Source organism: Natrix helvetica (assembly GCF_964273705.1).
Source record: "Natrix helvetica genome assembly, chromosome: 4".
NCBI lineage: Eukaryota > Metazoa > Chordata > Lepidosauria > Squamata > Natricidae > Natrix > Natrix helvetica.
Genome location: NC_138550.1, coordinates 143,626,377 through 143,653,498, shown reverse-complemented (window position 1 = coordinate 143,653,498; position 27,122 = coordinate 143,626,377). Strand labels below are relative to the sequence as shown.

General features: G+C 42.4%; 1 protein-coding gene across 1 annotated transcript in view; it reads right to left on the bottom strand.

Moving 5' to 3' along the window:
• CPQ (carboxypeptidase Q) overlaps positions 1-26,845 on the bottom strand; it is a 638,038-nt gene extending 611,193 nt beyond the window's left edge. The window contains exon 1 of the mRNA XM_081952159.1: positions 26,835-26,845. The gene's annotated coding sequence lies outside the window, so the exon portion shown is untranslated. The remainder of the gene's footprint in view (positions 1-26,834) is intronic.
• Positions 26,846-27,122: the final 277 nt, after the last annotated feature.

The window sequence follows — 27,122 nt, the reverse complement described above, 5'->3', positions numbered from 1 at the left end:
ATCCTCTACTACCACTGCTAAACAGCCTGAACACAACGCCAGTGCTGAACTGCTGGCATTGCAAACAGCCTGGAGTTCAGCAAAGCAGCAGCAGCAGCAGCAGAGTGTGTGAAAATGGGAAGCACCCGGCCACTGACGTCACCACTCTGCATTCTAGCCATCTACTTGCCCATCCAGCTCTTCCTCTAGTGGGATGCCCCCAGTCGCTGCTGCCGCTCTGCACTCTGCCCACCTGCTTCTTTGCCCACTCACCTGGTTCTCCCTCTGGCTGCCCACAGCGAGCTGTTCTCATGGTGAATTGGCTGTATTGAGTTGTCCTGTGATGACTTGGCAGTGGTTGGTTAGCAGAGGCAACTTGGTATTGGTGAGCTGGCGGCATGTTCTGGAGGCACCGAGTTGACCATACTGAATTATCCTAGACCCTAGTAGGGTGGCCCCTTCTTCTGCTGCTAATCATCCCAGCATGACTGACTTTTTGAGTGAATCAACTCGCATGACATGGCCGAAGTACGATAGCCTTTGTTTTGCAATCCGAACTTCAAGTGATATTTTCAGTAGCCATTATTTCGTTTCACCAGTAGTTTAACCTAATGAGGCTAATGAAACCTCATCAAATTTGATTCATTATTTATTATTACCTTGTCTCAGAATTCTGCCTGGCTTTGTTGACCTGAAATTTTGAGCAATGTTTATACCTATGTGTGCATGTGATTTTTTTATAAAAAATATTTAATTAGGAACATAGAACATAGAAAGTTGATTAAGTACAGCATCTGCCAAGAGACAATCCAGAGAAAACATTCCTCAAATGATTGTTTTTATTTTTGGTTTTGCTTTGTTATTTTATGTTTTGTTTTTGGAGGAGAAAATTATCATGAGCCCCACAAGAAATGCAGAGCAATATCCCACAATGTGTTTCTTTTTTCAGAGAGTACCTCTAGAGAAAATCTTCTCTAAGAAATTTCAACTCCATTTAATGATGGGTCCCGCTTTGAAACCAATGTACCTTCTCTGAGCTCAATACTTTGACTTCATTCCATAGGCAACCCATGGGCTTCAGCTGTTGATGGGCTTGCTTCTGAAAGAGGTTCTTTGACACTCAAAACATCATAGATATCTCACATGAAGAATAAGGCAGCGCTAGAAGAACTGAAAAAGGCTATAATGGAGCCCAATTATCATTTAGTGTTCATTTTGAACTTGAGTGATTGTGGATAGATTGGTGGTCCCTACATCTGGGGGGTACAAGATCAGAAAATGCTGTTTTATCTTAACCTGGTGTCTGGCACATGAACAGGTTCCCAGACAGTATGATAATGAAAACTGACAGCAGCTACTATTACAAATTATTGAACAATGGAAAAAGAATCTGTAGTGCCTTGGTCAGCTGCTCAAGCATGACAAGTCAATCAGAAAGAGAAAAAGAAAGAAAAGCAGTCTGGTTGCAAAATTCTCCGCAGTCTGGTATGAGAGCACCATGGCATTATTATTCTGGAAGGAAGGGGAGGCTTGGAGCGGAAATGTTGACTTGGAGTTCCCAGCATTAAGAAAATGGCTCACAGTTTTGGAATCTCTGAAGTTTTGCTATTCAAAATGTTGGGCAGCCTAGCTTGCTTGTGAGGTTGGGATGAGGGATGGGGCAAAGGGAGGAAAGGAGCAGTAACAATACCCATGTGATAGTACCCTTGAAGTACACTCTTGGTAACTCTATTGTTCCCACTAACAGAATCTATTGGTCAACTCCCCAGATTAGTGGATAAACATAAACTCATTCCCTACTCGTGCCCCCTACTTGTCTTCCTTTTGGTTTAGTTTGCTTTCAAGCACAAAGCAAATAGGTTTGCTGGATCACACAGGTTTAAACCACATGTACAAGGTGAAAATATGTGATTGTGAGTGATATGCTGACAGTTTTGAGCCTGTACTTGTATTCACCCTAAAGAGTCCTATTACATCTGTTATGCATTTAAAAAAACCTTTTTGCTTGAATTTCTGGAAATATTTGTGGGGTTGAACAGTTCCAGTTTGCCTACATTTCCATATGTTAGAAAGAGCTATAAGGGGAAAATAAGAATGTTGAGATGTCCTTTCAGACCTTTTAAATGGGAAAGGAAAAATCCAGATTTTTTCTCTTCTGATACACATGAATTGTCCCCAAGAACAGTAGTGTAAGGGTGATTTTTCCAGCTAAAACATCTGAAATAGAAAATACAAAAAGGATTCTTGTGATTTAACATAATCATCATTTCCATTAATGCCTAAAGAAAAAGGATGACAATTCAAGAGATTAATTCTTAAGACTAAACTGCACACGACATTAAGAATCATACTTGTATTCAGAATGTTGGTTTTTAAAATATGTAAGCAGAAGCATAATATGCTTTTGATAGTAATTGTAGCAGGGATTCTGTTTTCTGCTACAGATTTTTTAAATATATATATTCCAATTTTTTTAACAGAATTGGGGTCATTGGGAAACATCCACTTGACTGTTTCTTCTACTAAGTTTTTCTATTCAATCTTTATTTTGACTTCATTTCAGTCATTTCTAAATAAAAGTATTCAAGTTTAATTGTTAAAAACATAATAGTGATCATCCTTCTTTGTAGTCTTGCCACATTGGTTCTTGTCTTATTATTTTCAGTTTCTTCAGTTGACATGGATCATGAATTATTATTACAGAGTATCATCAAAAATGTACATTTTGTCACCATGTATGTATGCATGATTCATAGAAAAATTCTACAGATACATCTAAACAGAAGTAAGTCCAATTGAGTTCAGCTGGGTTTATTCTTGGGAAAAAAGATAATCACTTGTCATCTAAAACCAATAAATAGCAATAGCACTTAGACGTACATACCACTTCCTTATTTATCGTGAATATTTAAAATTACCTTGAACAAGGATAACCAATAGAAATCAAGCAGCTATTTTTCTGGTTTGAGAAATGATATTGCTTCTTTAACATACAACAAAAACTGATTTCTCCAATATTTGAGCTCCTAGCTAAACACTGACTATATAAGCTTCAGACCCTGAATTAAAGATTAGGTTTCTCTTCAGTTAAGCACTTCCAGACACTTTATCTGGCATATATCTTACAACTATACTCTATTTGTTACTGTACAGAGAAACACAATCCTTGCCTTATATTCCCAGTGAAAAGCGATTTTTGCAGCATCTTGTCATCGTTTCACAAATGCCGCTTTGAAGCCGTTTTGGATTCTGAAGTCTGTGAATCACAGCAAAGACTTAAGTGCACAACACCGTATTATTTACTCAGATGGGGTTAATTGTTGAATAAAAGAAAGGCCTCTTTCAGTTTACCTTTGTGCTATCTCTCTCACGCTGGATATGGAAGACAGGGAAGTCGATAAATATCAAACTAGCTGATTGGGAGCAAGGTCGGCTTTATTTGAAATATTGAACTTAATCCACAATCAGGAAATGTGGCCACTTGTATTACTGGTGCTGAAAGGAGAAAATGTCCTTTTATTGCAGCTTAACTTTGCCATTGTATTTGGGAACCACTGAAGGTTTAGGGCGAAGTGAGGTAAAAATGCTGAAAGATGAACCAGGTTTACCTTTTAACAAGGAAATTGGGCACAATAGAAATCAAGATACTCCTAGAATGAGTGTGGATGGTTTCTGCACAGGGCGTTTGTCAAAAGAACAAATCCTAAGAAGAACACATTTTTACACTGAGGTAATTACAAACATCTGCAGAAATTTTTCTTTCGGGAAACATTTGTTGAAATGTGCCCGAAATTTGGGAGTCTTACAGCTTGCCAGAAGAAAATGTGACTGAAAGCTGCTGCTGCTCAGAAAACTTTGTGGGTTTTTTTTCATGAAAGTTATTGGTACGCTTGGTAGCAGGAGTGAAGTGCTCCGAGTTCAGACTGGTTCGCCTGAACTGGTAGTAAAAAAATGCTATGGGTTCGAGTGAACCAGTATTTCTGACTATCAGCTGTGACACACGATTTATATTATCTAGAAAGCAGGATTTCCTGCTTTCTAGCTAATCTAAATCGCGTGGCACAGTGGATTCCCCCCCCCTCACTGTTCTACTTACCTTTCAGGCGCACTCGGTAGCAGGCTGCACCCAGCCGCCCGGATGTCATCGCGTCTGTTTTTGATGCTCTGTACATGCACGGTAGGTCCTGTGCAGGCGCGGAGGTGGCGCATGCCCTCACATGTGCAAACCAGTAGCAAAGGTAAATAGATTTCACCCCTCCTTGGTAGATATTCCATTATGAGTGTGGTGGAAGGATGGTGTTGACATGCAAATGTAATGAAAGTAATGGAAATAAGATCAATGTTTATCATTCTATGAGTTTAATAAACAAATGTCCATGTATCATGCATCAACACACGCACAAGAACCCACAGGTACTGAAAGGAAGGCGAGAAAGATAGAAAAGACAAACAAACAAAATCCTCTTGATAGCCTAACATATTAATTTCCTGACAGTTAGAACAACTAATCATTTGGGATGACTTGCCTCCAGAAGTGGTGAGTGCTCCAACATTGGAGAGTTTTAAGAAGAGAAGAGACAACCATTTGTCTGAAATAGTATAGGCTGGCGGTGGGGGGAAAGCTTCAAGCCTTCTCATCCACTCCGTCCCGTTTTATTGCTTTGTGACACTTGGGTTGCAAGAATAAAAGGAATAAGGCAGCGCGTCTCCCCAAAAGCTCCAAGGCTTTTCGTCCTCAGGCAGAACTTCTACATTTTCCCGGGAAATCACACGTGCCCGCCAGCCCGCCCGCCCACCAGTCTTGCCCCTGAGCAGCCGGGGGCTGCAAGAGGCATGGGGGAAATCCCAACCTTTCCCAACCTTTCTCCTGCTCTCTCCCTTCGCTGGTCACCTCCTTCCTGTCTTGGCTTCTCCCTCCTCTTTCCCTTCCTCCAAAGGAGCTGCCGGCAGATAGGCACGGCGCTCCTCTTGTGGTCTCTTGGGCTGTTTGTTCAGCCCGGCCCAGTCTTCGCAGCTGCGAGGGGGAAAAACAGACCCCCCCTCGTTCTTTGGGGCGAGACGCAACCATAAGCTCAAGGAGCCCCGAGGCTTCACAGCCATCGCCTCCTCCAGTCACCCCTCCGCTAGCCCATCTAATTTTACAGTAACTTACAGTCAAGAGAGAGGAGTCGCAGCAGCAAGCGGGAGAAGAGGATCCAGAGAGTTCAGCTTCACGCAAAATGTAAAAGGAGCTCAATTAACTTTCGGTTTCTGTGCGCATGTGCGCGTATTAATGCCAGAAACCAGGAAGACAATTGGGTGAGGCTTGGCGTGCCAGGCGACATGGCTCTGCGTGCCACCTGTGGCACGCGTGCCATAGGTTCGCCATCACGGGTATAGGGCTTCCTATTTGAGCAGGGGGTTGGATTAGAAGATCTCCAAGGTCCCTTCCAACTCTGTTATTCTGCTGCTGATGCAAAATAATACAGACATCTAGCCGTGTTTATTGGATCATGAGCATGTGTAGGCTGCCTGATGAATAGACATGACAAGTTGACACAGCCTTATTTAAATTTGTTTTATGCATACAGTACAGCAAGCTAGTTGCTTCAACAAAATACAATCCAGACATTGAAGGGTTCTGGAAAGAAATACCATTTAGTAGCTTTACCTTCTGAGATCAATCCATATTCTGAGCAAAATACAGAGAAAAAAGAAAAGCTACTCCATCTTAGTAAGCTAATAAGAAATAAGAGAGAGAGGATTACACCTAATGTTTTATTTTATTATTTAATTTTGTTTTGAGGGGCACACAGAGAGAAGACATTTAAATGTCACTATCTTCCATTTACAATGGTCTTCTATTATCCCACCATTTCTTACAACCTTTTTCATAGTGGAACAATGAAAAAAGAGATGAAATGGTTGCCTTAAGGCTATAGCAATGATAGGAGTTCTCTGGAAGTATCTCAAGAGTGGATAAAACCCATTTATGAATGGCTCAAAGGCAGATCTCTACACCATCTGGACATTTCTCTCATCTTGAATGTTCAGACCTTTAGATATTAGAGTTTACATTTAAATTCTAAACATAATGAGGGAGGGTGCATATGAATGTACCTATTTCTCTCACCTGAGTTTTCTGTACTCACGAAAGGGAGTTGTCTAAAAGAGAAACCCTCTTCATGTAGCTCCTACTTTTCTCACAGTTTTGAGATTTATGCCCTTTGCTTCCAAGACAAATACAGATAAGGTTATTCTATGCCATTCTATGCTATGCCATGCGATGTTTGCGCTTGGGAAAATGGCCTCTACCATAATGTTTCACACATGAATCTGACACTCTAGGGCAGGGGTGTCCAAACTTGGGAACTTTAAGACTTATGGACTTCAACTCCCAGAATTCCCCAGCCAGCATGGCTGGCTGGGGAATTCTGGGAGTTGAAGTCCACAAGTCTTAAAGTTCCCAAGTTTGGACACCCCTGCTCTAGGGGGGAAATATAATCAGGAGTATATTTGGGGGAGGATACAAATGAATTCCTGGCATTGATATTCCTTAAGTCCACTGTACCTACAGAAAGTTTTTTAATCAAGTTCCTGTTTGGGGGAAAAAATAGGATTTTAGTAAACAAAAAAATCTTCCCATTCTCAGATGAAATTCATAAAAGCTGCTGATGGCTTTTACTGATTCAGCTGATAACATTTCAAGACCTTTTGAAAAGAACAGAGAATTGGGCTGGTGACGAAAGTGTGAGATACAGCAGGTTGATTAAGTCGACAAATTCATAATAGAAGGACTGACTTCATCAGGTACAAAATAGCTGTTTATGAAGAGTTGTGCAACAATTTCGTTCCAATCTCTAAGAGCTGACATGCAGGGATGCCTTGCCTTGCCCTAAGATCTGCTGGGAAAAAAATAAATGTCCAGAGCTTCTCTAAACCACAGCAGGGCTCAGACAATGTTAATCCAGAGGGATGACATTGCATAGAGCAAGGGCACCTACATATAAAGAACACCTCCAAGGTTCCAGATGATGACAATATTAATAATGGGACCTGCAGTCTCCCTGCCCTACATAACTGGAGAGAGGCAGTTCTACAATTGCTTGGTGTCTCATCTGATTTGAGGCAACAATAGTCCATGCAGGGGTGGACTGCTATGGGAAACCCAGGTTCGGGAGAACCCATAGCTAACGTTATGACTGGTTCAGAGAACCTCCAAATCCCACCCCTAGCTGTCCCCACCCACCCCACCCCTCCCAGGAGTCTCCATACAACCTGTTTTGGATGTGAGGTAAGTGCAGGGTCCATGTGGAGCCTCAGGGAGGGGGGGAAAACAAGCCTCTCGAAAGTTCCAGAAGGCCCAAAACAGGTCAGTTTCTGGCCTTCTGGAACTTCTGGGAGGCCTGTTTCCCCCCCTCCCTGAGCCTCCACACAGAAGGGCCTCTGGAGCCTGAGGGAAGCAGTTTTCGTCCTCCCAGAGGCGTGAGGAAAGCCTCCAGAGCCTGGGAAGGTGAAAATGCCCCTCCCCACCATGGTGCAGGAGGCCAAATAGGCCACGCCCACCATGGCCACGTCCACCCAGCAACCAAGCAGAGAACCACTGCTGAAATTTTTGAAGCCCACCCTTGAGTGCATGGGTAAGCGTTTCATGGTGGCATTCTGTGTGGGTGTGTAGTCACCCTCTTTCTATTGCCGCTGTCATGAGTTAATAGGAAAAAGAGCCAAGAAACAATGCAGGGTTATAATAATGTCTCAATCACAAAGGGAACACAAGAAAGAAACAAAAAGGGATCAGACCAAAATCCAAGAAGCACCTGAAGTCGGGAAATGTCTCTGTGGAGATTGAATAGCAGGGCTAACACAGCTGTATCCATCCCCAAGACACTTTCTAATGTCTTGGCAGAGACCACGCCAAGGCATTTGCCCGTTCTCACCCCATTACATTTTTGGCCCCAGTGAGGGAAGCCAATGAAAGCTGTTGACTGTAAGCCAGTCATTAGTTTGGCACCTGTTGTCAGTATTCTTGTCTTGGAATACCTCTTGCAGGTCAGGAAGTAATAAAGAGCTGAAAGAACGTTAAAGCAAAGGAGGTCTTGCCCCTCAGAAGAACTTTTGAATCTACTGTTACTGATCCCTGGAGCTCTAGCTGTGCATTTTATTCATCCAAAAGTTTGGTGAAAAGCCAACATCTATTCAGTATCCTTGACTGAAGAAACAAATAGATGCATCTAGTACACTTAAGGAAGGTTTCCAAAATTTGGTCAGACTATGAAACTAGAGTGGGGAAAAAATTATATATTTCTAGGTCCTGTAGTCCAAGTGTAAGTCTTTGGTAATAATGTTGCTGTGCGGTGATTATCACAAAAATAAAATTTGCATTAACTAAGCTCAGATCCTGTGCTGAAGACAAATAAAGTAGATTTACTTAATCTGAATTTCATTTTAGGCTGCACACAATACATTATGCTAAATTGCCTCTGTGTTTGGAAGGTCTAGAAGATGAAATCCAAGTCCTTAATAAATACCCTTATGAGACATATGGGGAAGAGAACATAACTGATGGGAATGCTGTAAAAACACATTGCAGAATGTTGCAGTTTTTAAATCATTCTTTTAACAGTGTATGAGATAAAAAAATATTTTTAATAATAAAGCATAATTAAGACCTGTTTTATATATTGAGAGTATGTTAGGGTGTAACCAACAAGTTGGGTAGACAATATATTGCACAAGGAATGTTATGTATCTTTAAGAGAGGAGATCTGCTAATTAGTAGATTACAGCATATAAATTGCAGCTGATGTTCACTGTCTCTCTCTCTCTTGCTTGATGTATGATAACTGCTGTCTAACTGTTATTACTGTTGCTACTACTTACTGTGTGTAAGTTATTGGACTGTTTTTCTCTGTGTATGACTTTTTGGCTGTGTTTATGGATTTTGCTATATTCTTCAGAAAGTAAAGTTTATTTTTGTTACTTTACTATCCATTATTCAGTGTGGTTGCTTTATATATCGCACGCTGCGTATACTTTACAGGGTTGCTCTGTTATAACCTCGACCTGGGGTTCATTGCTAGTGCTTAATCGCACTAGTACCACTAACATTGGTTATGGGCCCAGACGCCCTGCCTTAACCATAATTTTTTTTTTAAGCACCACTTTTTGGATAGTTTATTTTTGTGAATATGGCACATGAACAGTCTGCTGCACTCTCCATGATTACCCGGTTTGATGGAACCAACTATGTTTCCTGGTCCTTGAAGTGTTCCCTACTTCTGCGTAGAGAAGGACTGTGGTCTGTGGTTCAGAACCCACCGGATGTTACAGGTTGGGATCCTGCTGATGATGAGGATGCGAAGAAGATTGTGCAGTTTAACAGGGACAATGAGAGAGCTCTCTGCATTATTGGACTAACACTGAATGACCAGCAACTGGTCCATATTCGTGGCGAAGAGTCTGCTGCTAGGTGTTGGAACACATTGCGGAGAATTTATGTTCGGGACAGTGTGGGTGCTCATATTCATCTCACACGGAAACTGTTTAGAGCCCGTTTGCAAAAAGGTGGTGATATGTTGGCTCATTTAGACTTCATGAAGAAAACTTTGCAGGATTTGCAAGAAAAAGAGTTATTTTTTTCTGAGCTTCAACAGGTGTATATTATTCTATCATCGCTTGATGAAAGCTACGACTCTTTTGTTTCCTCATTGGAAGTTCTTTCACGAGATGAACTGACATTATCTGAGGTTACCGGGAGATTGCTTGAAGAGTCCAGACGAAGAGAGGATAGAGTTCAGTTCAGAGACAATCAATCACAAGAAGAAACACAGTTTTCAACTGTAAATTTTGTTAAGAAATGTTATTCTTGTGGTGGTAAGGGGCATATTGCTAAGAACTGTAAAAATAGCAAGAAAAGGAGTGTTGCTAATAGTAAAAGAAAAAGCAACAATGTTACTGTAACTGTAGCTAAGGTTGATAAGCCTGTAAACCATAGTTTCTGGGTGGTTGACAGTGGCGCATCCCATTCTATAACTAAGGTTAAAGAAAGGTTTGTTACTATGAAGGCTAGCAAACAGCATATTTCCTTAGCAAATGGTTGGAAAATCAAGGCTTCAGGTGAAGGTACAGCTTATTGTGCATGTATTAATGAAAAAGTGGAAATGTTATATGTACCTAAAATGAAATTTAACCTATTATCTGTAAAAGACCTTGTGAAATGTGGGTTTACAGTAACATTTAAGAATGATAGATGCATTATTGAAAAAGAAGGTAATAGTGTTATTGCCAATTTGGAGAATAATTTATTTATTCTACATGAGAACTCTTTAAATATTGCGAGTTCTGAACCTGGTTATAAGAATAAACAGCCCCATGATAACTGTATACATCTACTTCATAGACGTTTAGGCCATGTAAATTTTAAAATGGTACGTCAAACTGTTATTCTATCTAATGGAATCAATTTGAAACCTTGTTCAAAATATCTTAACTGTAATGCCTGTAACCAGGCTAAAAGTAAGGTTACCCCTGCAAACCGGTTTCAAGGATTCAAGACATCTAAACCACTGGATGTAGTGTTTGCAGACCTAATTGGCCCTAAGAAACCTAGCTTAGGAGGTGCCTGCTATATACTCAGCATTATGGACCATTATTCTAGGTATGGTTTCTGTTATGTAATGAAATCAAAGGCAGAAACTTTCCAACATTTTACTAAATGGTTAAAGTTTGTTGAACGTAAGATGGCAAAAGTACTTTGCCTAGTCACTGATAATGGGTCTGAATTCACTAATCATAGGTTTACATCAATGTTGGAGAATGCTGGTATAGAACATAGGCGTTCTGCCCCCTACAGGCCAGACCATAATTCATTTATTGAAAGACGTGGTCAATCATTGCAGGCAATGACCAGAACTATGCTAGTTGATTCTGGTTTGTCAGAAAAGCTTTGGGGTGAGGCTATAATGTGTGCAAACCATATTCTGAACATAGTAGTTAACTCAACTACTGGTAAGATTCCTTATACTCTTTGGCATGGTAGGAAGCCTGATTTGAGTTATTTACACACATTTGGTGTCCCTGCTTGGGTGCATATTCCCTCACAGACTAGACGGAAGGATCAAAGCAGAGCTAGGAAGATGGTTTTTGTTGGGTACAATTCCAATCATAGATCGTTTAGGTTCTGGGAACCTGGAACTCGGAGAATTATGCACAGTGCTAGTGCTAAATTTTCAGAACATGTTGGTTGGGAGAAGCTAGAACAAGAGTTTCACAAGGTTTGTGATGATATAGATGTTGATCGTTTGGTTAATCATGATACACCAAATGAGCAGTTAGAGAATCAGGATGGTCCATCTATTACTCTGAAAGGGGAGGAAGATGTAGATGTAGAATCTACTCGTGAGGTGGAACAGGATGATCCTGCAAGTCCTGTATTGCCTAGGAGGTCTACTAGGGACAGGCATCCACCCGACAGATATCAAGCCAGTGTAGTATTGCAAGTTAGCATAGAACCTTCTAGTTTTGCAGAGTTAAGGCTGTATCCTGAAAAGGAAAAGAAATTGTGGAAGACAGCTATGGAGAAGGAGTTGAAATCCTTACAGGAATTGAAAGTTTATGAAGAAGCTAAGCTCCCTTCAGGGGAGAGTGCAATTGGCTGTAGATGGGTGTTTAAAATTAAAAACGATGCTGCTGGCAATGCTATTTATAAGGCTCGTTTAGTTGCTCAAGGGTTTTCCCAAACTGAGAGGGATTACGATGAGGTTTTTGCTCCGAGCTTGAAAGCCTCTACGTTGAGGGCAGCATTGGTGTGGGCTGCTAAGTATCAGTGTAATGTTACCCATATTGATGTTGAAACAGCGTATCTGCATGCTCCATTGCAGCATACCATTTATATGAAGATGCCACCAGGTGTGGATTCTAATGGCCAGACTGGTTGTTGGAGACTTAAAAAAAGCCTTTATGGTTTAAAACAGTCCGGTTTTGAGTGGAACAGATGCATAGTTAATGAATTAAAAGCTATGGGATTTATTCCAGGTTTGGCTGATCCTTGTTTATTTAGACGGGTGAAAAATGGTTTGATCTCGTTGCTGCTTTTGTTCACGGACGATATAGCTATTATTACTAGGTCTGAACAGGAAGCTATTGACATTGTTTCACAATTAGAGAGTAAATTTAAAATCCGGAATTTGGGTGAAATTAAGCATTATCTGGGCTTAGACGTGGTTAGAACCAGTAAAGGTTTTAAGCTGTCGCAGGCTGGTAAAATTAATCATTTGCTTAAGAAATATAGCATGGAGCTATGTAAGACTGCAAAGACACCAATGGCATTGGAGTTTAAACCTGAGGTTACTGAAGGTACTGGTTTTGATAAGGGAATCTATCAATCTTTGATAGGTAGCCTAATGTACCTAAGTAATTGGTCTAGACCAGATATATCATTTAGTGTGAACCAACTGGCTAGATTCAATGATAATCCTTCAGAGAGGCATTGGCAAGCAGCAAAGCGTGTGCTGCGTTATTTGAAGAAAACTATCCACTATGAATTATATTTAGAACCGAATAGGGATTTAGTTTTGACTGTTTATGCTGATGCGAATTTTGCAGCTGCTATAGATAATAGGAAGTCAACTTCCGGCATAGCCTTTATGCTAGGTGGTGTACTGATTGGATGGAGGTCGATACGACAGAAACACATAAGCTTATCCACAATGGAAGCTGAGTTTTCATGTTTGTCGTTGACGTGTACTGAGCTGATATATTATAAGCAGTTGCTTATAGATATGGGATTAAGTATCAATGAACCTTTTACTGTTTATGAAGATAATCAGGCAGCAATAAAAATGGCGACTAGTTTAGCTATAAAAACGAGATCGAAGTATACTGATTTGAGGTATCTTAATGTTCGACAAAGCATTAAGGATGGCCTGATAAAGTTGGAATATTGTTCAACTGAAGACAATTTAGCAGACAACTTCACTAAGGCACAAAGTTCAGTGAAACATACCTCATCATGTGAAGGTTATCATCTTAGATTGTGAGTGGATATATTGATCTACCCAAAGGGGAGAATGTTAGGGTGTAACCAACAAGTTGGGTAGACAATATATTGCACAAGGAATGTTATGTATCTTTAAGAGAGGAGATCTGCTAATTAGTAGATTACAGCATATAAATTGCAGCTGATGTTCACTGTCTCTCTCTCTCTTGCTTGATGTATGATAACTGCTGTCTAACTGTTATTACTGTTGCTACTACTTACTGTGTGTAAGTTATTGGACTGTTTTTCTCTGTGTATGACTTTTTGGCTGTGTTTATGGATTTTGCTATATTCTTCAGAAAGTAAAGTTTATTTTTGTTACTTTACTATCCATTATTCAGTGTGGTTGCTTTATATATCGCACGCTGCGTATACTTTACAGGGTTGCTCTGTTATAACCTCGACCTGGGGTTCATTGCTAGTGCTTAATCGCACTAGTATTACTAACAGAGTAAAATAATAATAATTTGGCATGGAGATCCAACTGAGTAGGATTCTCAGTCTGCTATCAAATTCCAATTTAGACAGGAACTTGGTATTACACTATACTGTAGAGAGAAAATGTTTTTATATACAATAAGACGTAGGGTGTTCTAATTACTCTATTTGGTACAGTAAATAAAAAAAAGACAAATATGGCTTCTATTCCTATTATAAAAGAAATTCCACCCTCAAATCTTACTCAGTTTTGATGCCTTTATCCAACTGACAGTCACTATTTTTGTATTCATAACTTCCAGTCACAGCTTCATGTATTGTTGTTTAAAATTCTCACTTCAATATTTTCAAGATCTCAATTCTACCATAACTTTCTTGATCTTTCTCTCCCCATTGAGCCATTCAGTCTTCCTTCAGGAATTTATGCTGTGGTTCATTTTTCTTCATCATTCATCTTTATTCCTTTTTCTACGATGATGAAACCATCTCAATATAGTTCATTCAAGTTTGTATTCTGTCCACATTTAACTCCCGTTAAGTTTTATCTTATCTCTTCCCTAAAAGATGGGACCCACATCATACCCTGCCTTCCCATTCTCATTGGTTGGGTGGATATACAGTGGTACCTTGGTACTCAACTTCTTTGAAACTCATCAAATTTGGTGCTCAACACATTTTGACACAAAATTTTTGCCCCAGTACTCATCATTTGGTACTCAATGTACACACTAGAACTTGTCAGTGTTGGCTGCCTTATGACTCACTATATTATTTCTTGTGGCAACAAATTGTTGGGTACTCATCATTTTTGGTACTCATTGCACCTCCAGGAACCAATTAACAATGAATACTAAGGTACCACTGTAATGGGGGAGAGACAGTCCTTCGAATAACCTTGTTCCAAGCCATGTTGATAACAGCATGACTTCTCAATAATCAGTAGGATTGTCCACTCTTTCCTAACTCTCTTCTGCCAGTAACTAGCAAATAATAAGTAGTCAATGTTTTTTACCTGAGATATTTTTTCTTCATCTCTTAATATGTGATCTAAATCTCTGATAGCAAACTTCACATTTACTACATCCCATCTTGCATACAAAGAGCAGTTCTTTTATAGCCATGTCATTTTAAGATAGAATAAAACTGGAGCTTCCAAAGTTGCACATTTATTATTGGGCCCAATTACTTTTGAGCTTACACTTTCTCATGACATTTGCTTTCCAGAGGTGACTTTTTTGAGAGTCATTTAAAGATTAGCTTACATCTGAGAAATCGTCTGTCACACAGGAAATATACATATTTTCAAAGTCTCTGCCTTGGATAATATAAGACTATCTTATAAACCTGGTAATGCAACAAGAAATTCTGAAATCCATGAAGTTTCACCAAAATAGGCTGATGATGCAATGAGGTTGTCCTGCACGTAGAAATCAGCACTAGAGTACCTGCATTCAGGTGTTAAAGAATAGTAAACTTTCACATTGGAGAAGTAATGCTGGGAAAGATTGAGGGCAAAAGAAGAAAGGGATAACAGACAATGAGGTGGCTGGATGGAGTCACTGAAGCAGTAGGCATGAGCTTAAATGGACTCCAGAGGATGATAGAGGACAGGAAGGCCTGGAGGAACATTGTCCATGGGGTCGTGATGGATCAGACACAACTTTGCAACTAACAACAACAAACATTCACAGCCACCTGTTTAGAGTTGTTGCAGATAACAGTGCTTGTACTGCTCTGCTTTCGTCAAAAATGTTAGAGTATTTTACATGCATGTGTATATGAATGTGTGGGTATAACAATTACAGGACATGGCTACAGCTTGCTACGTTATAATATATTACATTATTACATTATTATATACCGTATTTTTCAAAGTATAAGACACACCTTTTTCCCCCCCAAAAAGAGAGTGAAAATCTGGGTGCGTCTTATACACAGCATTTTGGCCTACCAAAGCCCCACCATCTTTGCAAAAATGGATGTACAGAGCCTTTGGGAGGCTTGTGGAGTGCTCCTGAGGGCTGGAGAGGGCAAAATTGAGCAAAAATTGGCTTGTTTTGTTCATTGTTTGGTCCCCCCAACCCCCAGGAGCACTCCACAAGTCTCCCAAAGCCTCTGCATGCTTCTTTTTTTGGGAAAAAATGGCCTGTTTTTTGCTCGTTTGCCCCCCCCCCAGCCCCAGGAGCACTCTACAAGACTCCCAAAGTTCTGTATGCCCCTTTTTTTCTTTTTGCAAAAATTGAGGCATGCAGAGGGTTTGGGAGGCCTGCAGAGTACAAAAACGTTTTTTAAAAAATTTGCCTCTTCAAAATCCTGGTGTGTCTTATACTCCGGTGCTTCTTATACTCCGAAAAATACAGTAATCAGAATATAATTTTCAAAGAGCACACGTCTTTCTTTAGCATGTTTTTCCTCCCAAGCCATTTTCACAGAAAGCTACGCTATACTAAGTTCACCCATTAGTCTGTTTAGAATTAGTGTTCTTTTCTGTCCTATGCCCCTTCCGGAGTTGGAGATAAGCACTCTGTTTATGCATGTGAGCTTCTCTTAGAGTAGACTGACATCTAGAGTAGATCATTGGTTTTTTTTTTAACAATCCTCTCCCACACTTCATTGCTGAGAACCAGTCACTTTGTTCAGTGCCGTTGTAACTTCAAATGGTCACTAAATGAATGCTTGTAAGTTGAAGATTACCTGTATTTTATTTATTTATTTAATATATAAAATACAAAGAAAAATAGAAATAGGAAATTGAGGGTATGAAGTACAAGGGAAAAAACAAAAAAACATGTTGACTTCCAATTCTTTTTAGCACAGTACAAGATAAAAGCATTCTAGCCTCAACTTTTTTGCTTTTACACATTAGTATATAACCAGCCATTTCAATAATGACCAATCTATCTAATCAACAAAACCAAAGTTTCATATTTTTTTCATCATGAGCACAAAATCCAGAAGTGATATCCAAATGAAAAACGTACTTAATATTCTCTTCTTTGAATAAAATGATCAATACCTATATATGTATTGTACCTATACCTAACTATGGTGCTGGAGAAGACTCCTGAGATTCCCTTGGACTGTAAGACGATCCAACCGGTCAGTCCTAGAGGAGATCAATCCTGACTGCTCTTTAGAAGGCCAGATCCTGAAGATGAAGCTCAAATACTTTGGCCACCTAATGAGAAGGAAGGACTCACTGGAGAAGAGCTTAATGCTGGGAAAGATTGAGGGGAAAAGAAGAAGAAGAAGAAGAAGACGGGGAATGAGGTGGTTGGATGGAGTCATCGAAGCAGTAGGTGTCAGCTTAAATGGACTCCAGAGGATGGTAGAGGACAGGAAGGCCTGGAGGAATGTTGTCCATGGGGTCACAATGGGTCAGACACAACTTCGCAATTCACAACAACCTATATAGATTGTCAATAGTCAAATAACATGAGCAGGAGGTATGCCTCTTGCAAAATTGGGAGTTTATAAACGCTGACTTTTTTTAAAAAAATTAAAAATTGGATTACTTCAGAAAAAAGAGAAACCAATTTGAAGAAGCAAAATAAAAAGTGTTACAGCTCGGACCAAGAGGTTTGGACAATAGGAATGCCAGGTCCTATGGATGCAATGCAGACTTTCTTAAAAGTAGAGAATACAGCACAAGAGTGAGCAAGAGAGAATTGAGGAAAGATTGTGTAGCAAAAGCCGAAGCAAAGCGACACTGCTCAGCTCGAGCCATGTGAGAGCCGTTTTCACTGTTTGAGACTAGACTGATAGCGAGGGAGATAAAATTCCTGAAGGCATACTCAGTTGTATTTGCAGACTGGTTTAGAAAGCAAGAATGTCTTTTTTAAAATAACTATTTTTAATGCTATAGCCAGTGACAAGGGGATGTTAAACTCTTTTCTGCTTTAAACAGTTGATTCTCCCTGGGAGTGGGAAAGATAGTTTTGATGTCTGAAGATTTTATTTTGGCAGCTATTCCTTCTTCCCTTTATAGCCTGACAGGACGTTTCCAGGATATCAAATTATCAGTAAAACTAGCTCTTTTTATGGCTCTTCTAACTTCCATTCCAAAGATGTCCACATCACTGAAAGGGCCCATGCAGCAAGGCATTTGAGAAACAGAATACATTTGGTGGCATTTCACATCTGACATCATGCCCAAATATGCCTTTTACAATCCGGCTGATTGTTTAACAAAAACCAGGAATCCCTGCCAGTAAGGCTGGGACAGCTAAGAATTTACTGAAAGAAATCAAGTTCATAGATGGAAACAAAACCAATTACTTTTACCCGCCAATAAACCACATGACTGGGTTTCAAGCTTCAAATTGGTTTCACAATCCAGCAATTTGATAAAAAGTAAACTGGCAAAAAAGGGAAGCAAACTAAAACCTGGGTGGCAATCACTCTGCGCATGAATCAGCTCAAAGAAGAAGCTTGTGCAATTGTTAAAGTAAGGAGAATTGAACATGGCATAAAGGTAAAAAGGTAACGGTTTCCCTCGAACGTATGCGTTAGTTGTTCCTGACTCTAGGGGGTGGTGTTCATCTCTGTTTCAAAGCTGAAGAGCCAGCGCTGTCCGAAGACGTGGCCAGCATGACTAAATGTTGAAGGTGCACGGAACACTGTTACCTTCCCACCAAAGGTGATTACGGTACTATTTTTCTACTTGCATTTTTACATGCTTTCAAACTGCTCGGTTGGCAGAAGCTGGAACAAGTAATGGGAGTTCACTCCATTATGCGGCGCTAGGGATCCAAACCGCCGACCTTTCTGACAAGTTTTAGCCACTGAGCCACTGTGTCCCTGAATATGGCATACATCACTCAAAATTCCACCAAAAGCAACAAGACACATGGAATATAAATCTAGATACAGTCTCGACTTACAACAGTTCATTTAGTGACCGTTTAAAGTTACAACAACAGTGAAAAAAGTGACTTATGACTGTTTTTCACACTTACGACTGTTGCACATCCCCATGGTCATGTGATCAAAATTCAGACACTTGTCAACTGGCTCATTTATGAGGGCTGCAGTGTCCCAGGGTCATGGGATCATCTTTTGTGACCTTCTGACAAACAATGTTATTAACAATTGCAGTGATTCACTTAACAACTGTGACAAGAAAGGTAGTAAAATGAGGCAACACTCACTTAACAAGTGTCTCACTTAGCAGAGAATTATTGAGCTCAATTGTAACTGTAAGTTGAGGATTACCTGTATATAAAAAAGAACTATTGAAATAAATGTTGCAGATCGCAGTCATGGACACTTTTACCTCAAAATGCCTCAGTGTTTTTTGTGGATGCTAGGCAGCTTTGTTCAAGGGATGCGATGGCTCAATGGCTAAGGCGCTGAGCTTCTCGATCAGAAAGGTCAGCAGTTCGGCGGTTCGAATCCCTAGTGCAGCGTAACGGAGTGAGCTCCCGTTACTTGTCCCAGCTTCTGCAAAACTAGCAGTTCAAAAGCACGTAAAAATGCAAGTAGAAAAATAGAAACCACCTTTGGTGGGGAGGTAACAGCGTTCTGTGCACCTTCAGCGTTTAATCATGCCAGCCACATGACCACGGAGACATCTTCGGACAGCACTGGCTCTTTGGCTTTGAAACGGAGATGAGCACCGCCCCCTAGAGTTGGAAATGACTAACACATATGTGCGAGGGGAACCTTTACCTTTAGACAGCCTTGCCTTAATAGATTGGAACAAAGAAACTACCACAATACAATAAATCTCTGTCTTGAAATGCCCTGTCTTCTCTTTTCCTCACCTCAGAAGTATGAAATAGCACTGGAATAGTCTAACCAGTGATTTGGTTTGGACCAAAAGACCCATTTGGTTTTGGAGGGTGCGTGGTGGATTGGGGTGGGTTGCTAACCGGTTTACTACCAGTTCGCTCATGCTCGCGCATGCAAGAGCATCCCGGTGGGTGGGCAGAGCCTGCTGCCTCCACCACTACCGGTTCGGCTGAACCGGGCCAAACTGGCAGCAACCCACCTCTGTGGTGCATGCTGAATTAAGATGGCTGCTCTAGAGAATTTTGACTGGATGGTTCCTATTAGCCCGCCTTAGTCCCTTGCCCTCCCCTCCACCCCCAGAAATGGGCATTGACCTATAACAATTGTCATCGGATCTATCAGGCCCATGAGGAACACAAAAGCAATTTAAACTCTGATCCTTTGCATGACAGTTCCTGTTTGCCTAAGTACCAGTAGTTAGCAGCCCTTGGTAGACCTTGTTTGGGCTCAGCAGCTAAGAAGGCTCGGGATCAACTATTATTTGGATCAGAGATTTCCATAGAAGTCCAAGACTATAGACTAGATTGAGAAGTCAACAACATCTTAGAAGAAATAAGTAGCCAACCATGGTCATGTGGCCAAGAAAACTGCACGTCCATGACCTTGTAGTCACTAGGAGTTAAGCTCAATTTGAAGGAATCTTTATTTTCCTTTTCCTGTTTATATAATGTTTTGATGAAAAGTTATATTTAAAAAATGATGTCGGGTGGAACAGGAAGACTAGTGACGAAGTCCAAGAAAGGCTTTTTTAGGTACAAAAGACTCACTGCTTGCTTGATTGTCTTGAAAAACATTTTCCTTCTCTATTCATAAGGCCCAATTGTACGGGCTGCACATCAGAAAACCATACATTTCATTTACTGAAGGACAGAAGTCCAGTGTTCTTTTCATAACCATCCAGAACAATACTGCATTCTTATCAGGCTTCTGTGGACAGAGGCACACTCATAAACAAAGCAAAGCAAACTGTATCCAATCTAGAGAAGTGTGTCTGTTTGCACAGCAAAAATATTTTTCCACAATACTATGGAGAAAACATCTGCTGCTAATACATTCTTCTAGAAGACAGACTAGTAGCCGTCTCCCTTAGGAAATGGACTGATTTAACAAGCAATAGGGTTTGTTTTAAGAACTAAATCTTCACCAAGCCTCAAATCCTCTCTCTGCATGTTTTTTTTTTTTTTTTTTTTCAAGAAGTTTTATTGGTTTTTTTAAAAACATTTATGCGGAAAAGGGTAAGTGGAATAGTTACAAATTTTGGCAGTTGCAAGTATGGCAGACGCCCCCTCCCTCCAGACTCCTAGGTTACATCAAAATATCAAACCTTATTACATAGTCATAAAAAAAAATCAGCATATTAATTCTAGAAAAAATACTTTTCAATCAGTTTATATAATTATAATATATAGTCTAGTTGTAAATTCATTAATACTTTCGGTCTGTTTATAACATTGTGGTTTTCTTATTTATTTTTGTGATCTGAGCTTTCTTGGTGTTGCCCCTTCACCCCCCGCTGGCAGAGCTCCGGCCCCTCCCGTGTCCTGCATAACCGTTGTAGTGTCATCTGTTTTTTCTAGGTTCGCTTTGTTTTTTTCCATAAAGGCCTGTGCCTCTATGGGTGTGTTGATTCTGATTCTTGTCTCCTCCCAGAATATCAGCATACCTTCAGGCATCAACCATCTAAACCACACCCCCTTCTGGTATAATTTATTCGCCAATTGCGAATAGCTTTTCCTTTTTTCCCTAATTTTTTTGGGAATCTGCTTTAGAATGGTTATCTCCCTATCGTGGTATGTCAGTGTTTGCCCCCTTTGTACACCCAGAATTTCATCTCTTGTGGTTTTCCTAAGAAATTTAATATGAACCTCCCTGGGTACATTATGTGTTCTGGCATATGCTGAATTCACTCTATAAGCTAGATCTATCTCCCATTCCATCTGCTGTTTATCTTTGTGTATGTATTCAGCTAAAATGTTAGTCATAATGTCCCTTATATTTTCCCCATCTGCTTCTATTACATTTTGAAATCTAAGATAAAAGGACATTCTTTCAAACTCTGCTTTCATTTGTTGGATGTCAAGTTCTTTGTTCCCCTTCTGTAAGGCCTCTACCCCCCCCCTCGCCTCCGCCACCCCACCCTCCACAAGGTCCAGTCTCTGTGAGTTCTTAAAGATTTGGGCTTGATTCTGTTTAATTTCATCTTTCATTTCCCTTAACTGTTTCTTAATTTCCTCCTGGCCTTGTAAAATTTGTTGAAGCATTTGTTGGAAGTCTATCTCTGTAGTCTTGGGTTGCATCAGTTCTGATATCTTTGACTGTGTAGCTGGACTAGACGTTGCAGACGTTGGAGCAGAAGTAGCAAAGCCAGGCTTTCCAGGAGGTGGTCTTTTTGGAGACATGGTTTATGAAGCAAGGAGATCAGTCAAAATAGAGACTGGGCAGCTGGAGAGGTAGAGCAGGCAGGCGAATTCAGAAGGCAGAGGATCCAAACAGATGGGGATTTCTTTAGTCACTCTAGCAGTAGATGAAAGTTTTTTTCTCCAAAGAGTTCAGAAAGTAGCAATCCACAAGAAATTCCTCTGGGTGACTCGGAGACAAAGACCGGAAGCCTGAATTTTAAAGGTGGAGTCAGGTTTCACAATTCATGAAGACAACGGAAGTGTGCCATCTTGCCCTGCCAGCTTTGGGCTCAGAGGCATAGTAAAATTTTTAAAAGTTCAAAAAGTTCTCAGTTCATCCATTAGTTCTGGAGCTAGGTCGAATGAAAATCACTTTTATAGGGGTGAGGCATCATTAGTTGGCTCTCCCCCCTCCTCCTCTCTGGGGATGGAAGGAAAGTCTTTTCAAGCCGCTTGTCCAAGGGAGGGGGGGAAATCCCCCTCCCTCTAGCCGCACCTCTAGCAGGGATCCGAAAGTTTAACTTTTTAAAAGTGCTGAAAAGTTCATCAATTCAAAAGCGAAGGAATGCAGAAAGGAAGCCTCTCACCATACTGCCGCTGCTTCGTTCGGAAGTATGTTCTCCGATCGGCATGGGGCGAGACGCGTGCGCACGCACGTCCTCCAAAACTGCTCCCCGATGCCTAGAACGAAGCGGAGGAGCCCCCGCCAGCCGCCGCCGACGCCAGGACCCTCCGCGAGCCGTTCCTTCGGCAAGGCGCCCCTCCAAGGCGTCTTGTGCCCCCCCAGAAGCGGGGGAAGCCCACCGGGAGAGCTGGAGCAGGCAGCGATCTGCCTGTCGCCGTAGCCGCCGGAACCGGAAGTCCCTCTCTCTGCATGTTGAAGTCTAAGATGAAGAATCCAGAAACTACAAAATATGAACCGACAGTTCAAAGGGAGGGGAAGGAACACTTTTTTCCCCTAGGCCCTTAACATTTATGAAGAAACTGTATGCATGGTCTGTTAGAAAACAATTGAAATTGTTTCTTTAAAAACTGCAGATATTGCAGTAGTTCTGCCTCTATTCACAAACTGCTCTCTTTCTCTGAGTATGTAAGTGGCTACCCCAATAATATCCTTGGTAAATGTAGAGGCTCCATCAACAGAAACAAATTATTTCTGTGATTGTAAAGGCCACTTCCAGGTGGGCTTAGTTTGGAATTTGTTTAAAATCTGCACATCCTTATAACTTCTTCAGATTTTGACTCTTTTGACTAATTACACTATGGGGTAAATAAGAGCAAGGGGTCAGCTTTAATGCTAGTCTTCTCTGTTCTAAAGTGTAGAGCTTCTGATGGTCCTTGTCTCCATTGGGGAAAACTCATGGCTCTTTTCTCTGTCTGCCTCATGGCTGTTCGGGTTTCAGGGTTGGTGGCCATGAAGATATGACAGCCCAGCTTCACATTCTCAGGCTTTCCCAGGAAAAATAAAAGAGAAAATCAGGCAGTGGAGGGGAGGGGACTCCTTAAAGTAAATAAGGAAGAAACTACCACTTACTCTTCTTTTGTTTAAAAAGTATTGTCTTAAAATAGGTAAAGGTAAAGGTTCCCCTCACACATATGTGCTAGTCGTTCCCAACTCTTGGGGGCAGTGCTTATCTCCGTTTCAAACCCAAAGAGCCAGTGCTGTCCTAAGACGTCTCCATGGTCATGTGGCCGGCATGACTAAATGCCAAAGGAACCCAGAACACTGTTACCTTCCCACCAAAGGTAGTCCTATTTTTCTACTTGCGTTTTTTACATGCTTTCGAACTGCTAGATTGGCAGAAGATGGGACAAGTAACGGGAGCTCACTCCGTTACGTGGCCCTAGGGATTCGAATCACCAAACTGCCGACCTTTCTGATCGACAAGCTCAGCATCGTAGCCACTGAGCCACCTAGTCACCATGTCCCTTGTCTTAAAATAACATTATGGCAAAAGTAATTCAACCACTGGTGATGACATTTCAGCGCTTTGCCTTGAATAGGGTACCAGACATTCAGCAAAAGGATGACATCTTCTTTTTGTCCTTATGTCCTCCATCCGATAAAACCAAATCTGCTTTTTTATTTGTTTCCATTGTTTGGACTGTTTTTACAGTAGTCATTCAAATTTGCATGTATTGGGATTTCTCTTTCTTTCTCTTTCTTCCTTTCCTTCCTTCTTTCATCTTTCTTTCTTTCTTTCATGTCCTCCTTCTGACAGGCATAGCCTTAAGGTTTAAGGTTTAAGGTTTATTTAATTTATAGACCGCCCCCTCTCCCCGTAGGGACTCGGGGCGGTGTACAGACCGTTCATGATCAAAACAACAGAACAGAACATAAGACATAGAACAGAAACAACACACACATACTGTCTGTATATAAAACCCCAAAACCAATTTAAATAATTAAAAACAATTTTAAAACCCGTTTAAAACCCCAATATAAAATTTAAAAAGCCATCCAGGAAAGTTAGTAATAGATGTTAAATACAATTACGACTATAATTATAATTAGGCCAGACCAGCTACTCGGAACAGGTGGGTCTTGAGTTTCTTGCGGAAGGAGCGGAGATCAGAGGTGGTTCTAATATCGGGGGGGAGGTCGTTCCAGAGGGTTGGGCCCATCACAGAGAAGGCCCTACTCCTAGGCACCGCCCGCCCGCACTGTTTAGCGGAAGGTACCTGGAGGAGACCCTCTCTGTGAGAGCGGATTGGTCACAGGGATGTATGGGGTAGAATGCGATCCCGCAAATAACTAGGTCCCGAGCCATGGAGCGCTTTGAAGATGACGATCAACACCTTGAAACGCACCCGAAAGGCCACAGGTAGCCAGTGCAGCTCACGCAGGAAAGGTGTTACATGGGAGTACCTAGTACTCCCCATAATAACCCGCGCGGCTGCATTCTTGACCAGCTGGAGTCTTCGGGTGCATCTCAAGGGGAGCCCCATGTAGAGAGCATTACAGTAATCAAGGCGAGAAGTCACTAGGGCATGGGTGACTGTGCAAAGGGCGTCCCGCTCTAGTAAGGGACGCAATTGGCGCACCAGGCGAACCTGGTGGAACGCCCCACTAGCCACGGCCGTCACATGATCATCTAGCGACAGCCGGGAATCTAGGAGGACGCCCAAATTGCGTACCCTATCCACTGGGGGCAGTTGTTCCCCCCCGATGGCCAGAGATGGAACATATTGGCTAAAGCGGGGCGCCGGTAGCCACAGCCACTCCGTCTTGGAAGGGTTGAGTTTGAGTCTGTTGTTGCCCATCCAGACCCGCACGGCTTCCAGACACCGGGACATCACCTCGACGGCTTCGTTGGGGTGGTTCGGGGTAGAAATGTACAACTGAGTGTCATCTGCATACAGATGGCACTCAACCCCGAATCTTCGAATGATCTCGCCCAGCGGTTTCATGTATGTGTTGAACAGGAGAGGGGAGAGGACCGATCCCTGTGGCACTCCACACGTGAGCGGCCTCAGGGTCGACCTCTGCTCTCCCGCCAACACACATTGCGTCCGACCAGAGAGGAAGGAGGAGAACCACCGCAAAACGGTGCCCCTCACCCCCATCCCCTCCAGTCGACGCAATAGGATACCATGGTCGATGGTATCAAAAGCCGCTGAGAGGTCTAACAGGACTAAGATGGAGGAACAACCCCCATCTTTCGCCCTCCAGAGATCATCCACCAACGCGACCAAAGCCGTCTCTGTGCTGTGACCGGGTCGGAAACCGGACTGGCGCGGGTCTAGATAAGTAATTTCCTCCAGGTGTCGAGGGAACTGCTGCGCCACCACACTCTCAACAACCTTCGCTAAAAAGGGAAGGTTGGAGACAGGACGATAATTGGCTAACTCAACTGGGTCTAGGGAAGTCCTCTTAAGTAGGGGCCTCACCACCGCCTCTTTCAAGGCGGTTGGCAGGAACCCCTCCTCCAGCGAGGCGTTCACCAGCCCCAGGAGCCAGTCACGTGTAACCTCCCAGGTTGCCAGTACAAGCCAGGAGGGGCACAGGTCCAATAAACATGTGGTGGCCCGCAGTCGCCCGCGTAGCCTGTCCATATCCTCGGCGGCAACAGAGTCAAACTCCTCCCAGATAGGTACCTCAAGACTCGCCTCCGGTGTCTCCTCACGATCACTGAAGGGGACCCATTCGCTCCGGATCTGAGCGATTTTGTCCTGCAGATATTCCCCAAATTCCTCTGCCCTCCCCTGTAAAGGGGCTTACCGCGACCTCTGTGAAAGGAGGGAGCGGGTCACCCGAAACAGGGCGGCAGGGCGGTTTTCTGCAGACGCAATAAGGGTGGCATAATATCGATGTTTAGCCACCCTTAGTGCCACAAGGTAGGTCCGTAAGTGGGCTCTTACCTGTGTTCGGTCAGATTCGGCACGAGAGGATCTCCATCTGCTCTCTAGGCATCTCTTGTGGCGCTTCATCACCCTCAGCTCCTCGGTAAACCAAGGGGCCAGGGTGGTTCGCTGCCATCGGAGAGGCCGCAAGGGCGCCACCCGGTCCAAGGCCCCGGCCGCCGCACTGTTCCATGCGGCCACCAGGTCCTCCGTCCGGGAGCGGGTCAGGGCAACAGGAGGTGGCCCAAGCTCCGTCTGGAACCTATCTGGTTCCATCAGTCGCCTGGGGCGGAACCATCTAAGATCTTCTGGTTCTGCCTCCCCGCGATGGGGGGTGGTGTCAGGGAAGTCCAGCCGGAGAAGCGAGTGATCTGACCATGACAGGGGAGTGGTCACCTGATCCCCTATTCCCAGATCACTCTTCCATCGACCAGAGATAAAAACAAGGTCCAGCATGTGTCCTCACTCCTCTGTGGGGCCCTGAATTATTTGGGTCAGGTCCAAGGCTGTCATGGAAGCCATGAACTCCTGGGCTACCTCGGATGATTCACCCGTCGATGGCAGGTTGAAGTCCCCCATGACTAATAGTCTGGGGGTCTCAACTGCCACCTCCGCAATCACCTCGAGGAGCTCTGGCAGGGCCGCTGAAGCATAGCGAGGAGCCAAGTATGCAATCAGCAGGCCCAACTGACTCCCTGGGCCCCATCTCACACCTAGAGTCTCACATCCGGATATCTGAGGTACGGTGAATTCTCTCGGTGCCAGGACTTCCCGTATAATGACCGCTACCCCACCACCCCTACCCCGGGCACGAGGCTGATGGAATACACGGTATCCTGGTGGGCACATTTCCACGAGGGGCACACCCCCCTCGTGGCCTTAACATCAAATATTATCTGCTTTTTTATTCTTAGTGTTTTGTTTTTGTTGTTTCGATTGTTTTTACACTAGTCATTCAAACTTGTACATTGTTGGGATCTTATACTTTCTTTCTTTCTTTCTTTCTCTTTCACTTGTTCATCGACAGATTCAACAGCCTAGATTTACGTGATTTAATTTATTCCCTTATTCCAGCAATCGGCTTCAATTCAGCCCCTTCAAATCTATGATCACTGCAGTCTGTAGATCATAAAAAAAACATCATATGTTTCTGT